This window comes from Tursiops truncatus, chromosome 19, assembly GCF_011762595.2.
Source record: "Tursiops truncatus isolate mTurTru1 chromosome 19, mTurTru1.mat.Y, whole genome shotgun sequence".
NCBI lineage: Eukaryota > Metazoa > Chordata > Mammalia > Artiodactyla > Delphinidae > Tursiops > Tursiops truncatus.
The window spans coordinates 39,987,591-40,002,961 of NC_047052.1; the positions used below are offsets into that span (position 1 = coordinate 39,987,591).

At 36.4% G+C, this 15,371-nt stretch overlaps 1 non-coding gene across 1 annotated transcript; it reads right to left on the reverse strand.

Annotated features, from left to right (window-relative positions):
- Nucleotides 1-1,819: 1,819 nt before the first annotated feature.
- On the reverse strand, nucleotides 1,820-1,924 carry LOC117309335 (U6 spliceosomal RNA). Its single transcript, XR_004523621.1, has one exon. It is a non-coding gene; the product is annotated as a U6 spliceosomal RNA (small nuclear RNA).
- Nucleotides 1,925-15,371: the final 13,447 nt, after the last annotated feature.

The following is a 15,371-nucleotide window of genomic DNA, read 5'->3' on the forward strand; positions in this document are numbered from 1 at the left end:
GGTGACAAGGGCGACTGGGCCACATGGCTCTCATCTTGCAGCAGCCCAGCCCTGGCTTCCTCCCATGGTGATAACAGCAAGAGAGTGAGGCCGAATGTATGTTTCAAGTCTCTGCCTGTAGTGTGTTTTCCACTGTCCTGTTGGCTAAACCCAAGTTCCATGGCCAAGACTAGAGTCATTATGAGAGGACACCACCTAAGAGCTTAGATGCCAGGACAGGAGGAATTTGTGGTCAGTTTTGCATCCATCAGAGTTGTCTTGTTTTGTTTTGTTTTGTTTTCATTTTCTAGTCTCTTTAATTGAATGATTCAATCATTTATTTCTAACACTTAATGTTTATAAATGCTGTACAGGTTCAGCTTTGATTCCCTGTTTAGTACACGGTATTTAGAAAGACCTTTTAAAATTGCAATTAGAGTGAATTTTTTTGTTTGCTCAATTATCTGGTGAGTATAGTTATGAATTAGTGTGATTTCTTGGTGTAAAAGTTGTCAATATACTTAAAATTATAAAAATGCTCACTCTATTTTAAAATTGAAATTTTACTGAGATTATTATAGATTTGCATTCAGTTGAAAGGAATGATACAGAGAGATCCCATGTACCTCTTCCTAGTTTTCACCAGTGGTAACATCTTGCAAAACTATAGTATAATATTACAACCAAGACCATGACATTGATACAGTCCACATATCATTCAGATGTCCCCAATTTTACTTGTCCATCTCTTGTCCCTAACTCCTGCATTCATAACATTTTGTCATATGAAGAACAATATATAAAATATGTAGTATGTAACATATAGAGATTGGATTTTTTCTTCGCTCAGATGATTTCCTGAATATCCATCCAAATGACTGCATGTATCAATAGTTTTCTTATTTTCATTGCTGAGTAATATTTCTTGTATATATGTACCACAATTAAACCCTCCACCTGCTAAAGACATCTGAGCTGTTCTGGTTTGGGACTATTATGAATAAAGCCACTACAAGCATTCACATGCAGGTGCTTGTGTGCACATAGTTTTAATTTCTCTGGGATAAATACCCAAGAGGGCAATTTGGGGTTCCTAGGGCAATTTCATGTTTAGTTTTATAAGAAACTTGCCAAACTGTGTTCAAGAATGGCTATACCATCTTACATTACCATCAACAAAATAATAGTGATCCAGTTTCTCTACATCCTTGCTAGCATTTGGTAATGTCACCATTTTTTATTGTCACCATTCTGATCTGTATACAGTGATATCTCATTATGGTTTTAATTTGCATTTCCCTGCTGGCTCTTAATGTTAAACATCATTTCAAGTGCTTATCTGCCATCTGCATATCGTCTTCATTGAAAAGTCTGTGTCTTTTGCATATTTTCTAATTTGAGTGTTTGTTTTGCTTAACTATTGAGTTTTACATGTTCTTTATATACTCGAGATACTACTTCTTTGTTGGCTATGTGGTTTGCAAATATTTCCACCCAGTTTGTTACTTTTCTTTCTTTCTTCTTCACCTGGACTTTCACAGAGGAAAAGTTTTTAAATTAGATGAGGTCCAATTTATCAAATTTTTCTTTTATAAATTGTGCTTTTGGTGTCAAATCTAAAGACTCTCTGCTTAGTCCTAGATGCCAAAGTATTTTTATTTTCTATTTTTCCTAAAAGTTTTATGTTTTAAGTCCATAATCAATTTTGAGCTAATTTTTGTATAAGGTGTGAAGTTTAGTTTGAGTTTCATTTTCTTGCCTATAGATGGCCCCTCATTTTAGCACCATTTGTTGAAAAGGCTATCCTTCCTTCATTGAACTGCTTTTAATCATTTGTAAAAAGAATATGGAACACATCATGACTTTGTTTATCATCATTAAGTAGTGGCCATATTAATCTTCTCTGTATCATTCCAAAATTTTATTATATGCACTATCAGAGTGCATACTGCTCATGTGTTTTGACTCATCATTTTCACTTATGGAAATTCATTTCTGAAAATGAAGTAATATGCCCAAGGCTATTTAGTACAGCATTATTTATAACAGCAAATAAAAGGAGGGAACATGTCCAAAAATGGTGGACAGGTAAAGTGTGTTAGTCATCCATTGCTGTATAACAAATTGCCCCAAAACTTAGTAACTTAAAACAACAGCTTATATCACAGTGTCTCTGATATCTGCCCATGGCTTACTTGGATCATCTAAATGAGAAAGACTGCTCTCAGATGGCAGCTGAGGCTGAGGTCTTTCTCTGAAGTTTCAACTGGGAAAGGATCCATGCCCAAGGTCACTCATGTAGTTGTTGGCAGGATTCAGTTCCTTGCAGGTTTTTGGACAAAGGGCCTCAGTTCCTCTTTGGTTTTTGGTCAGAGCCTACCCTCAGTTTATTGCCTTGTGGGCTTCTCCATATTGCAACTTGCTTCATTATAATGAACAAGCAGAACAAATGCAAGAGAGTACTAGGAGTCTTTTGTCACCTAATCACAGAAGTGACTTCTCATTGATTTTGCTGTATTGTATTCATTAGAAGCAAATTGCTAGATCCAGCCCACACTCAAGGTGAAGTGATTACATAAGAATGGGAATACAAGTAGGCAAATATTTGGGGATCTACATCAGAAGCTACCTACCACAATATGTAAATTACTACATGTTTTTACAATTCAATATTATGCATCCATTGAATTTACCCCAGTAATTACATGGGGTATGGTATTGCTGTCGTGGGTAATGAAAAGAGCCTCAGTGACTTGTGATTCAACATCAAGTATTCTAAAATATGTTGAACTGGAGCACCAGGGGAAGATGAGAAAAATATTAGACAGAAAAAAATATTTGATAATGGCTGAGAATTTTTCAAATTAACTAATAAAAAATAAACCTCAGATACAAAATCTCAATGATCTTCCAGTAGGATAAAATAAAAGAAACTCACACCAATGAATATTATATTGTAATTTCTAGAAATCCATGATAAAAAGAGAAATCTTTAAAGAAACCACAGAGAAAAAGATTCTGAGAAATAAAGATAAGAATGACAGTTTACCTCTTATCAGAAATATTGAAAGTCAGAAGACAATGGAATAATATCTTTAAAAACTAGGGAAAAAATTGTCAACCTAGAATTGTATATCCAGTGAAAATACTAATCAAGATTGAAAATAAAATAAAAATATTTCAAGTTAAAAAAAACTAAGAAAATCATCACCAGTTGACCTGTTACACAAGAAGTGAAGGAATTTCTTCAGGCTAACAGGAACTGATACAAGATGGAAACCTAAGCCTACATGAACGAAAAGCCCTAGACATGGCAAATACATGGACTAAATATTAAATACATTTTCCTCATTTATTAATTTCCTAAACAACATTTGACTGTTGGAAGAAAGGAAATAACATTGTATTGTGGAGTTTCAATATATGTAGAAGTAAAATGTATGTCAACAACAGCAGGAAGAATGAGAGGGTAACTACTAAAACCAACAAAGAAGTTCAGACATGAATAAAGGATAAAGAATGAAATACTAAAATTTTTCAATTAGTCTTAGAGTAGAAAAAAAGGAACAATAAGAAAATAGAGAACCAATATGATGGTAAACTTAAACCCAACAATATTACTAATAATATTAAATGCTATTAATATTAGACTAAAAAATGAAGACCAAATTATATACTGTCTACAAGAAAGAGTCTAAATATAAAGACACAGATAAGATATATGTAAAAGGATGATAAAATGATATATAAACAACAAGAATGAGAAAGGCGATGCAGCTATATTATAATCACACAAAGAAGATTTCAAGATAAAAATATTTCAAAAGAGAAACATTTCCTACTGACAAAGGGTTAATTCATCAAGAAGACATACTGAGTGAATGTGCATATAACAACAGATCTTCAAAATACATGAAGCAAAAATAGACAAACTAGTGGGAGAAACAGACAAATTTAGAATTATAACTGTAGACTTTAATTCTCTCTCCAGTAGTTGATAGAAGAAGTAGACTAAATAAATAAATAAATAAGAAAAAGTGATATTTGAATATTACCAACCAATTTAACCTAACAGAGCTGCATAAAACACTGCATTCAAAATCAAAATGCATATTTATTTCACGTGAGTATAGAAAATTCACCAAAATAGACCATATGTTGAGAGATTAAAGAAGAATCAATAAATGTTATACCTTGAAATACAGAGCAATTTTATGGCTATAATAGAATTATTAGAATTAAATTAAAAGTTAGAAAATATGAAATACATCTTTTTTAAAAATCCACAGTGTTTGGAAATTAAACAAAATCTTCTAAATATGTCATGGATCAAAGAAAAAATCACAATGTAAATTGTAAAATATTTTAAAAGGAATAATAATGAAAACACAATGTTTTAAAATTTATAGTATACAACTAAAGCACCATTTGAGGTAATGTTATAGAATTAATTGCTTATATTAGAAAAATGAAATGGTTTAAAATCAATAGACCTAATTTCCAACTGAAAAGTCTAGAAAAAGAATAAATTAAATCAAAAGTAAACAGAAGTAAAGAACTAAAGATATCAAAGGAAATCAGTAAAGTAGATCATTTCTTTGAAATGATAAATAAAACTGCTAAACTCCTAGAAAGACTGATCAAGGGAAAAACAGAAACACAAATTACCAATATCCTAAATAAGAGACATTATTATGGCACCTACAGACATTAAAAGGATAATACAAGAATATTATGCCAAAAATTCAAAAATTTGGATGAAATGGAAAAATATTTGAAACATGCAGCTATCCAAGCACATCCAAGAAATGTAAAAATATGAATAGTCCTATATCTGTTAAAGAAATTACTTTCACCAATGAAAATCCCCCACAAAGAAAGCTCCATAATAAGAGGGCTTTACTGGTAAGCTCTCTCAAATATTTATAGAATAAATAATATCAAACTTTCACAAATTCTTTCAAAAAGTAGAGGAGAAGCGAACATTTTCCATATTATTTTATAAAGTCAGCATAATCCTCATACCAAAATCAGAGGATATTATAATAAAAGAACAGAACACACCAATATCCCTCATCAACATAAATGATAAAATCCTTTACAAAGTATTATAAAATTTAATCCAACAATATATTACAAACATAACACGTCTCAAAAAAGTAATATTATTCCCCCAAATGTAGGACTGGTTTTACATTTGAAAATCAATTGCAATTTACCACATTAAAAAATAAGCAGAAATATTGTATAATCTTCTAATAGATCCAGAGCAAAAACCTTTGATAAAATTCAACACAACCTCTTTTCAGCAAAGTAGAAATAGTAGGAAAATTCCTCAATCTGTTAATGGGGTTCTGCTGAAAACTTACAGCCAAAAATACACCTAGTGGTGAACAACTCATACATTTCCAACTAAGATTAGGAATAAGCCAAGGATGTCTGCTTTCATTTTACTAGAAACCCCAGACAATTCAATAAGGCAAAGGAAAAAGGAAAAGGCAATAACAAATGGGAAAGAGGTAATAAAGCTATGCATATTCACAGATAACATTGTAATATACAGAGAAAATCCTAAGAAAATTACCCCCTAAAATATTAATTGAAATAATAAGTGAATTTAGCAATATCACAATATATATACAAGGTGAATATACAAAATACAATTGCATTTTTATATATTAGCAATAAAAATATTAGCTTATACAATTTTAAAATAGCACTAAAAAGACATAATACTTAAGAGATAAATTTATCAAAAGTTGTACAAGAAATTTGCCCTAAAATCTACATATAACTACTGAAAGAAAATTTTTTAAATCTAAATAAGCAACGAACTAATCTACTTTTTAGATTGAAATTCTCAATACCTCCAAGATGTCAATTCTTCCCATTTTGATCTTTTCATTCAATTCCATGCCAAAAAAAATTCAAGAATCCAAACTGTAAAGCTGATTCTAAAAATTATATAAAAATCGGTCTAGTAGAGCAAAAGCAATTTTGAGAAAGAAAAACAAAAGTTATTAATGCTTGTTACAAAGAAATAGTAACACTGTGGTTTTTGTATAAGGAAAAACAAAAAGATCAATAAAACAGAATAATAAGTCTAGAAATAGATCCACATCTAAGAGTCAACAGATGTTTGACAAAGGCACCAAAGTAATTCAATAGGAAAATAATAGTCTTTTCAACAAAAAGTTCTGAAACATCTCAATATCTGTATGAAAAAAAAAGATGATCTTTAAGACCTACCTCACACCACTGACAATAATTAATTTAGTGTAAACTGTAGTCTAAACCTAAAGCTAAAACTATAAAGCTCCTATTAGAAAAGTTAAGAGAATACCTTCATGATCTCAGAGCCGGTAAAGATTTCTTAGTGAGAACCCAGAAGCATCAATTATAAAAGAAACATAAACAAATTCAACTCCATCAAAAGTAAAAACTGCTCATCAATAGATCTTGATAAATAAAAGAATACACAAAGCAAAGACAAGGAGAAATATGGCAAATGACTTGCATTTAGAATATACAAAGAAATCCTACAATGCAATAATAAGAAAACACTCCATTACTACTGGGCAAAAGACTTGAACATACACTTCACAAAGATACATGAATGGCCAGTATGCACATACCAAAGGGCTCAACATTATCATTAGGGACATGCATACTAAAACATTAATGAGATACCACTTCAAACTTTAAAATGATGAATTGAAAAAGAATGACCACACCAACTGTTGTTGAGGACATGGAGCACCTGGAACTCTTATACACTGATGATGGTAGAGTAAAGTGGTAAAGCTACTTCGGAAGCTACTCTGGCAATTTCTTATGAAATTACATACATACCTACACCATGACCCAAAATTCCACTCCTTGGTATTTACCTAAGAGAAATTTAAATGTATATTCACAAAAATACTTGCACAAGAATATTAGTAGAAGAAAGGAAGAAAGAGATGAAGGGAGGGAGGAAGGAAGGAAGGACAGAAGGGAGGGAGGGAGGAATGGAGGGAGGGAGGAAGGAAGGATGGAAGGGAGGGAGGAAGGAAAGAAACACAGAAAGGAGGGAGGAAGGGAGAGAGGGAGGAGGGAGGGAGGAAGAGAGGAAAGAAAGGAGGGAGGGAGGGAGGAAGTGAGGAAGGGAGGGAGGGAGGAAGGGAGGGAGGGCAGGAGGGAAGAAGGAAGGGAGGGAAGAGGAAGAGAGGAAAGAAAGGAGCGAGGGAGGAAGTGAGGGAGGGAGGGAAGGAGGAAGAGAGGAAGGGAGGGAGGGAGGGAAGATGGGAGGAGAGAAGGGAGGGAAGGAGGGAGGATGTGAGGGAGAGAGGAAGGGAGGGAGGGAAGGAGGAAAAAGGGAGGGATGAAGGAAGGAAACAAGGGAGGGAGGGAGGAAGTGAGGGAGGGAGGAATGGAAGGAGAGAGGGAGGCAGGAAGGAAGGGAGGAAGAGCGGAAAGAAGGAAGGGTGGGAGGGAGGGAGGAGAAAACGAAGAAAGACTCAAATATCCTCCATCAATAGAATAGACCAATAAATAGTGGTGTTTTCATACAGTGATGTACTCCTCAGCAATGCAAGAATAAAATATTAATACATGCAACAATGGAAGAATCTCAAAACTCTTTTCTGAGCAAAAGAATGCACACTGCGGGCTTCCCTGGTGGCGCAGTGGTTGAGAGTCTGCCTGCCGATGCAGGGGACACGGGTTCGTGCCCCGGTCCGGGAAGATCCCACATGTCGCGGAGCGGCTGGGCCCGTGAACCATGGCCGCTGAGCCTGCGCGTCCGGAGCCTGTGCTCCGCAACGAGAGAGGCCACAACTGAGAGGTCCGCGTATCACAAAAAAAAAAAAAAAAAGAATGCACACTGCATGATTCCACTTATATGAAACTGATAAAACTAATTGATGGTGTTAGAAATCAGAACTGTGGTTGCCTCTGAAGAGAGGCAGTCAACATTTACTGGGCAGGGTCATGAAGCAACTCTGGAGTGTGTTGAATGCCCTATATTGTCATATGGATATGCACATTTCTTCAAAACTGATCAAACTTCACATTAAGATCTATGCATTTCACTGTACGTTCATGGTACTTCAGTACAAGTTTTAAAATCTTAACTGATAATCCTCTCTTTTTGGCAAACTCTTGCTCATTAGTTGTAGTCCTCAAAATGAATCCCCCCCAAGACCCCACAATCTCATTTTGCATCTGCTAACCTGCCAAAAGAATGAAATGGCAAACTCCAATCTAATATAGTTCCACGTGCATTTTTTTCTCCGTCCATATTCCCCTGCACCTGCAACACTGCACATATAAAAAGAATAGGTAAGAAAACCGGATGGAATCTCATCCAAACTTATTACTGAAGATAGTTCCCAGGTGAATGGCAGCACCACATTTCTTTCATAGGCAGGCAGATACAACAGTTTAAATACCTGTTTCTGAATAGTTTAAAGACTTCTCTGGCTTGAAGGTTTATTAAGTTTTCATTAAATTTTGATTTTGTCCTGTTTGTAAGTGCTAGCTGGTTCATACACTTGAAATAGCAAGTGCTAAAACTGTTCAATATATTTGGTCATCAAAAGTCCCTCCCATCTTTCCCCCAAGCTTAGTCAGAATCTCTGTGGAGTCTCAAACTCCACGGCCTCTGGGCAGAGAAATCTCTAAGCAGAGAGTTATAAATGTCTCAGGAAACTCACTACCTGGGGACTTCCTTGGTGCCGCAGTGGTTAAGAATCTGCCTACCAATGCAGGGAACACGGGCTCGAGCCCTCGTCTGGGAAGATCCCTCATGTCCCAGATCAACTAACCCCGTGTGCCACAACTACTGAGCCCGCATGACACAGCTACTGAAACCTGCTTGCCTAGAGCCCGTGCTCCACAACAAGAGAAGCCACCGTAATGAGACGACCGCGCACCGCAACGAAGAGCAACCCCCACTTGCAGCAACTAGAGAAAGCCCTCGGCAGCAACGAAGACCCAACGCAGGCAAAAATAAATAAATTTATTTAAAAAAAAAAGAAACTCACTACCTTTAGGTCTGAGGTTTCACAGTTTCCTACACCCCATCCATCTTCCTGACTGTGACAACAGATGAAAAATTCTTGAAATGAAAGAGAGCTGGAAAGTCATATTTGGGCTTGGGTCAGTAACATCAAGTTTCTCTTTGAAACAAGTTCTCCAATCATGCTAATCAATAATTTTAAAAAGCTGCAGAAGTCAATTTCTAAATTGTTAAGCAAGAAAAGTAAAATGCAACCAATGATGTTCTGCTTGTTTTGGAATTTCAGTGAAATTGTCATCCTTATTCTAAAAGACAAACATGTAGGTAGCACACATCAATCTATCTTCTTAGACCCAGAAGTTGCACTATCCTCAAACTCTAGAATGAGTTGAATGCAAATTATTAATTTCATGGTAAAGCCAATATAAAGAGATAGTGATAAGAAAAAATGATTATGTTCTCTCAGGTAAGTCCTTTGTGTGTTTACAGCCATTATTTGTCTCCTGGTGATCTGTTAGTCTTCATCAATCCTTGCTACTTTGAAATGAATTAAGGTCCAACTCCTAGGAGTTTGCTGAAGGAGAGAATTCCAGAGACTGACAAACATACTCCTAACTGCCTCCTTCTCAAACTCATCCTAAACCCAGCTGTTTATCTGATTGGGTTGTGGAGACTAGGTCCCTTTAGACATGTGATGCCATGGTGTCACAGGATCCAGGAGATCTAGTTACCTATCCCAACTCAATCACTGTGTAAACACGAATAAGTCGTTCACTCTCATTCTCCCTCATTTTCCTTATCGGACAATATTTGGTTGGTGAGTCTAGAATTATAGAGTCACTTTGTGTAAAGAGTCATAAAAATATAAACCAACCAAGAGGATCCATCTCAGTGTTCCCCCACCTAACTCTCAAACTTACCTGCAACTGTTTCTATTTTCTTTCCTTCCTCCCTGTTAGAGTGAGCAGCTTTCCTCATACCTAAGACCAACTGCTTCAGCTGTGCTTGGGATCCCAGTCCCTGTCTTATAGGAAATGGCTACACATTTGAATCACCTGGTGAGCTTTTATTTTTAAAAAATACGTCCCAGCCTCGCTCCAGAAGGGAGATTTGGGGGATAAAGATAGTGGCTGAGACATCAGCACTTTTTCAAAGTTGTCCAGGCAATTTAAATGCATGACCAGAGTTGAGAAATTATGATCTAGAAAAGATTGTGTGATTCATTATTGCTCTGTGGGTGCTGATTCCTTCCTATTAAGAATTTAGACAAATGTCTCCAACTATGAAAACCCCTCCCTCAACTCCCCCCCATCCCCAGCTATCTCCCAAATCTCTCCTCATGATATATTACCATTTTTACCTGTTGAACTTGATTTGCTTTAAAAAAAAGTAAAGTTAAGAACCTTTGCATCTATGTTCATGAGTATTGGACTGCAACTTTCTTATACTGTTTTTGATTCTTAGTATCAGGGTTATTCTGGTCTAGGAGATGGAGAATAGTCTCTTTTCTTCCATTTTCTGCAGGAGTTTGTGAAGAACTGGTATTATTTCTTCCTTAAACGTTTGGCAGAACTCACAGGTGAAACTTCATGGCTGGGAGTTTTCTTGGTGGGAAAGTTAACTAAAAATTGATTTGCTCTAATAGATATAAGGCTATTCAAGTTATCTAATTCTTCTTGAGAAATCTTTAGTGGCTTGTGTCTTTTATGAAATTTTTTTATTTCATTTAAGTTGGCTAATTTAGTTTCATAAAGTTATGAAAGTTTATAATATTGTCCTACTATCTTCTTGATATCTGTAGAAATTGTACTCTCAATCCCGATGTTGGAAATTATTGCCTTTGCTCTTTTTGTCCAGATCAGAATAGCTAGAGATTTGCTGATTGTATTAAATTTCTCAAGGAACCTTGTTTTGGTTTCATTTTTTTGTATTTTTTTCTGTTTTCTAACTCATTGATTTCTACTCTGATCTATATTATTTCATTTCTTCTTAGTTACATTTCCTCTTCTTTTTCTAGTTTCTTAATTTGGAATCTGAGGTCATTGATTTGAGACCTTTCTTCTTTTATAACATAGATGTTTGGTGCTATGAATTTCCCTCTAAATGCTGCTTTAATCAGCATCTCATAAACATTAATATACTGTGTTTTCATCATTCAGTTCAACATACTTTCAAATTTCCATTTTTATTTAAATTTTGACAAACAGGTTAGAGTGTGTTGTTTGTTATTTTCCAAATATTTGGGGATTTTCACATATTTGTCTGTTATTGATTTTTAATTTACTTCCACTGTGGTTAAAGAACATATATTCTATATGATCTGGATCCTTTCACATTTACTGAGTTCATTTTTATGGTCCAGAATATGTTCTATCTTGGTAATGTCACATGTACTGTTCTTGGATGCAATGTTCTATAAATGTCAATCTGGTAAAGTTGGTGGACAATGTTTTTCAAATCTTCTATGTCTTTGATGATTTTCACTCAACTTATTTTATCAATTAATGAGAGAGGGACTTCCCTGGCAGTCCAGTGGTTAGGACTTCACCTTCCAATGTAGGGGGTGTGGGTTCAATCCCTGGTCAGGGAGCTAAGATCCCACATGCCTTGCAGCGAAAAACCAAAACATAAAACAGAAGCAAAATTGTAACAAATTCAATAAAGACTTTAAAAATGGTCCACATTTAAAAAAAAAACTTTCAAAAAAATTAATGATTGAAGGATGTTGAAATCTCTGATTATAATTGTATATTTGTCTGTTTTGCCGTGAAGTTCCTCTTGCCTACACTGTGGCCTGGAACCTCTTTCCAGGCAGTGAGCTGGGGCAAGCATAGGGTTCATTTTTTCTCTTAGGAATATTTGTCTTTTATTGCCTAATATTCAATGCCATTTTTTGATGTAGATTTTGTCCTTTTATTCTGGCAGGAACATAAGTCCAGACCCTGTTACCCCATCTTGGCTGGAACCTGAATTCTAGGTAGTAATTTTTAACACCTACTTCTTTCTCACCTCCATAAAAATCCATGAATTCAACTCCAAATTATCTCTTGTTGTATTCATTTCTCCTCATTTTCATTGTCTTCACTTTAGTTCAAACCATCAACTTTTCCTCCTTATTTGCTATAGCCAGTGATGTCCAATGGGTTTTCCTCCACCCACTTTGTCTGAACCCCTTCCCAGTCTATTCATCCCAGAGCACCAAGGAAACCCTTATGAAAGCACAGCCGCATCATACCACTTCTTCCACCCCTAAGATCTTGTAATGCTTCTGTTTACTCAAAGACACTATAAAAAAGTGAGGAGATAAGCCACAGACTGGGAGAAGATATTTGCAACATATCTAGTCAACAAATTATTATATCTGGAATATATAATTATTTTAAAAAATAAAGAAGAAGAAATCAAAAATGTAAAGCAGCCATTCATAAAAGTGATCCATAAAAATATGAAAAGATACTCTACCTCTTGTTAATCAGGGAAATGCAATTTAAAACTATAATGATTCACCAATTTCTTCCCCATAAATAGGAAAGTTTTGAGAAGTCTGACAATATCAAGCGTTGGATATAGAGCAATAATAGGAATCACAATATGCCTATGAATTAAAATGACCACTCTGGAAAAAAATGATATTTGAAACTTACATATCCCATGACCCCAAATTTCTACTCCTAGGTTTTTAGCTGAGAAAAACTTTTATATACATTTATAAGAAAAAGAATATACATATATATGCATATATACCTGAATCACTTTGCTGTACACCTGAAATAAACACAACATTGTAAATCAACTATATACCAATAAGGAAATATAAATATAAGAATGTTCATAGAACTATTGCTTATAGTTGCGAAAAAAATGTTTGTAGTTTCATCAAAAGAGAAGGACTATTCATGTAATGGAATACTATGAGGCAGCAAAAATGAATGAATTATGGGGAGGGTGGGGGAGGGAAGGATTAGGAGTTAGGGGTTAGCAGATGCAAACTATTATACATAGGATGGATAAACAACAAGGTCCTACTGTAGAGAACAAGGAACTATATTCAATATCCTGTGATAAACCATAATGGAAAAGAACATGAAAAGAATGTATATATATGTATGTATATATATAACTGAATCACTTTATACCTGTATACCTGAAACTAACACAACACTATAAATCAACTGTACTTCAATAAAATTTTTAAAAAATGAAAAGTAAAAGAAAATGAATGAATTACAGAAACTGATACCATTATAGATGAATCTAACAAACACTATGTAGAGCAGAAGCAAGGTATAAAAAATTTCAGATAGTGTAATATCAATTTTATGAAGCCTAAAAGCAAGCATACCATGGTATTTACTTAGAGACACATACATATTATCATAGTGGGTAGTGTGAGATGAGAGCTTAAGTGCAGATAGGTTATTGGGAGCTGATCCTAGCAAACACCATAGGAGAGAAGGGAAGTGAGAAGGCAGGGAAGGTAGCCAATAAGGGTGCACTATTAAGCCAGCTACCATCAAGGTAACTGGAGCTGAATCCTGCAGAGAAACTCATGCCCCAGGATATCTCACCAGAAGGATGAGGGACCTGAATGGAGTATTTATATACCAATTCCTGCCCCTTTGTTTGAGGGCTGCTGGGAAGAGGCATTAATTCCCCAGTAATTCTGGCCACCCGCAATGGGGACAAAGTAGACTCTGATGGCCAGAGAAAGTCTAGGCAAAACGCAGAATGCTACTGCTGGAAAGTGGGAGTTGATCCCAAGACCACACTGAAATGGGAAGGGCAAGGGGATATGGGCAGAGTGCTGACAGTGGCTGCTGTACATAGTGGACCAAGAGTATAAACCCAGTAGAGGAATGAGCACGCCGCATCAAGTACAGAGGTTACTCTTGAGATTAGAAGGGGACTTAATGAGGAGAGACACAAATGCACTGATGCCAGGTGGTGGGCACCTGCAGGAAACAGCAGGCACACTCAACGGGATAAATCAAGGAACTGTTTACACAGGTGAGGACAGGGTTCTGGGAGACCACAGTGTTCTTAGGGTTTTTCTCACCAGCTGGGCTAAAGAGACAAGGACAGGGGAGCAGTTCCAGGAACCTGAATTCAGGAAAAACCTGGCTGTAGGGCGGGAGCCAGAGGCATAAACATACCCTCACACATTGCTTCCTCTAATCTCTGAACCCAACAGGAAGCCAGAAGGAGGCCCAGAAGAGTCAGCCCTCTGGGGCACAGGTCAGGTGGAGAAGGGTAGAGAGTTGATCTGCAAGCAAAGAGATGTTGAGCACATCTCTTTGGTGTGGCTTGTATTATTTTTCTTATTGTTGAATGCCTTACATACTGCTGAATACATTTTGAAAATACATCTTTCATGTGTTAAGTTGCCTTGTTCATAAACACCAAAGCCTAATATGGCCACCTGGTTTTCATCCCAATCCAGGTTTACAATTTCAACCAATATCATCTCCCTTGCTCTTTCTTTTGTCACCACTGGGCTCCTTTGTGGTCCTAGACATCTTCCATCCTCTCCTGCCTCAGGGTTTCCATGCCTGTGTCTCCTCTGGCATTAAATATTTTCTCACCTCATCTTTTCTCAGCCCAAGCTTAAACCTCAGGCTCCAGTTTAAAGGTCTCACTCCAAAGACGCCCTTCCTCTTCCCTGGGATCCCTAAAGTCCATCTGGTGGGTGCATCCTTGTGTGTCATTACACTTTCATAGCTTATTTACAAAATCAACAACACCCACCATATACTTAATGGCCAAGACCTCCTTGGGTTCTGGGAAACATAGACAAAATAAGAAACTTGGTTTTATTCATCACACAGTACCTGCCACCCCAATGGAGACTGACACAATGTTCAAGCCTCACTCAAGGAGAGAAAATGGCAAAGATTTTGGAAACCCTAGTGTTAAAGTATCTTGTCCTGGTTTCTCACCTCATAATTGCAACATGTCCCAGGGCCTTCACTCCTTGGGCCTTCACATGCCTAACACCACTGCCTCAAAAGGGCTGCATGGAGCTCGGAAGTTCTCAAATTACTAAAGCAAAGCTTACCTCTCAGGGAACCTGAGTTGCCATCAGAAGGCAGAGCAGCATGGCTATGGGAGTCCAGAAGAAATTAGTTGGAGTACAGACAAAAAAGAGCAAGTTGTAAACCCAGAATGTGAACATCTAGGCTTTTGTGTTCTCCTGCCTAGTGGAGGTGATGTGTGAGAATGCAGAAGACAAACATTTGCCGTCCACAATTGCAATTCTGTTTGAATATTATGCGTCATCGTGGCTAATATTAAGTCTCTGAATATCAAGTCAGCCCTCCGCAATTTTTTTTGTGTGTGTGATACGCAAGCCTCTCACTGTTGTGGCCTCTCCCGTTGCAGAGCACAGTCTCCG